The sequence below is a fragment of the Hevea brasiliensis genome, chromosome 18 (genome assembly GCF_030052815.1).
Source record: "Hevea brasiliensis isolate MT/VB/25A 57/8 chromosome 18, ASM3005281v1, whole genome shotgun sequence".
In the NCBI taxonomy this organism is placed as follows: Eukaryota; Viridiplantae; Streptophyta; class Magnoliopsida; order Malpighiales; family Euphorbiaceae; genus Hevea; species Hevea brasiliensis.
This window is the reverse complement of record NC_079510.1, coordinates 38,805,634-38,807,817: the sequence shown is the minus strand read 5'-3', so window position 1 is coordinate 38,807,817 and position 2,184 is coordinate 38,805,634. Positions and strand designations below refer to the sequence as shown.

Genomic DNA, 2,184 nt, shown 5'->3' with positions numbered 1-2,184 from the left:
ATTTTCTTGGTGTTAGAAATAAGCTAAGAAGATTAAGGGGAACTTTCCAAAAATCAATTAGAGCATTAATTGGGTTTTTGTTAGATTTGAAATACCGTGAAAACAGGGTTTGATTTAATGAAAACCAATTTTGAGATGCTTGAAAAAGGTTTCAAAAATTTAAGAATTGATTTCCCTCAAAATTGCAATTCTCATGTGTTTGGCTAAATTAGGGAAAAATCACATGCAAACAATATTGAAAATCCAATCTCTAGAATCAATTTATTTTTCATTGAAATTAGATATAAATCCTCCAAACCTCATAAATAGCAATTTAAATTTAAATCCAATTTAAATCCAATTTCTATAATCACTTTATTTTTATTTTTTTTAGATTTAATTCCTCTCAATTTCATAAATAGATATTTCAAATTAATTTTTGGGTAATCTAGTTTAATTAATTTTAGTTAATTGATTGATCTAGTTTTAATTCCTCAAATACCAATTTTAATTCCAAATTTCATTTTACATCTTTAATTTTTGTCTTAATTTTTATTTTTAGATTTTATTTTTAATATCTTTTAATTCTAATTTGCTTATACTTTTATTTCCAATTTAAGCACAATTCCCTGTGGGATCGATATCATTTTTTTAAAACTATACTACTGTGACCCGTGCACTTGCGGACACACAGCATCAAGTTTTTGGCGCCGTTGCCGGGGAATTGTTTGTTTTAAGTTGGATTTTAATTGTTTTAAGCTAATTAGAATTTTTATTTTCTTTTATTTTCACTATTGTTCCTTGTGTTTTTCAGGTACTTTTCTTGTTTATGAGACGATCGAAAAGCACAAGTGACACTGAATTGTTGTTCAACCCAGAAATTGAAAAATTCTGTCGAGCCAACAAAAAGGAATTCAAGAGAAGAAAAGAAGCAGAAAAGGAAGAACAACAAATATTTGAGCAAGAGGAGACAATCGAAAATATGGAGAATCAAAATAGAGCTATTGGTGGAGATAATGGAGGAAACGAGCAAAACGGGCAAAAAGTGGTTATTAATCAAAATGATCCTCAAAGAAGATCCATGTTAGACTATGCTTTTCCTAGATGTACTGATGTGAGAGATAACAGACCTATTATTGGAGCTAATCAATTTGAATTAAAAACTGGTCTTATTCAAATGGTTCAGAATTCACAATTTGGAGGTAGCCCACTTGAAAATCCTCATTCTCATTTGAAGAAATTTTTGATGATATGTGGTACACAAAGACAACCTGGAGTTTCTGATGAAGTTATTCGGCTCACCTTATTTCCATTCTCTCTTCGGGATTCAGCATTGGAGTGGTATGATTCACTTCCACAAGCTATTATAGCTACTTGGGAGCAGCTATCTTAAGCTTTTCTATCTCAATTTTTCCCACCTAGGAAAACTACTCATTTGAGGAATTTGATGGTAGCTTTTAAACCAAGGGATGATGAAACTTTGTATGAATCTTGGATGAGATTTAAGGAGCTTGAAAGGCAATGTCCTCATCATGAAATACCGAAATGGATGATTGTTCAGAATTTCTACACCAGAGTTACTCCAGCCATAAGAAACACAATTGATTCACAAGCAGGAGGAGATTTCATGAGAATGACAAGTGAAGAATGCTATGATCTATTAGAGAAGATTGCTCATAATACCCATTTATGGGGAAATCCTAGAGCACTTGAGCCAAAGAAAGCTGGGATCTATGAACTAGACTCAGTTAGCTACATGAATGCAAGATTTGATCAGTTGACTCAGCTTCTTAGTGATTTTTGCACAAAGGCAACAAACTCTACTCCTACAACTATGCAACAAGTTGCCTTCACAGATGGAACTCAAAGTTGTGGAGTTGATTACTCTTCTTATGGTGATGATTATTTGCAAGAACAAGCTGCTTATGCAGGAGGTTATCAACAGAAACCTATGGGAAATGCTTATTCTAATGTGAACAACTCAACATGGAGACCACAAGCAACTTTTGCTCAACAAGGCCAAAGCTCAAATTATGCTCATAACCAGCAGTTTATGCAGCAAAATAGGCCTCAATTTCAGCCTCAATTTCAGCCCACAAGGCAGCCACCACCTGGATATCAAGCAAGAGCACAACAATCCCTTCCACCTCATGAACCGAAGCCATCCTTGGAGAACATGATGGAGAAATTTTTTGCTGAACAAAG

The 2,184-nt window shown here is 33.6% G+C and overlaps 1 non-coding gene across 1 annotated transcript; it reads right to left on the bottom strand.

Moving 5' to 3' along the window:
• Positions 1-1,411: 1,411 nt before the first annotated feature.
• LOC131176150 (small nucleolar RNA R71) lies at positions 1,412-1,518 on the bottom strand. The gene has a single exon (XR_009146275.1). It is a non-coding gene; the product is annotated as a small nucleolar RNA R71 (small nucleolar RNA).
• Between the last annotated feature and the right edge of the window lie 666 nt (positions 1,519-2,184).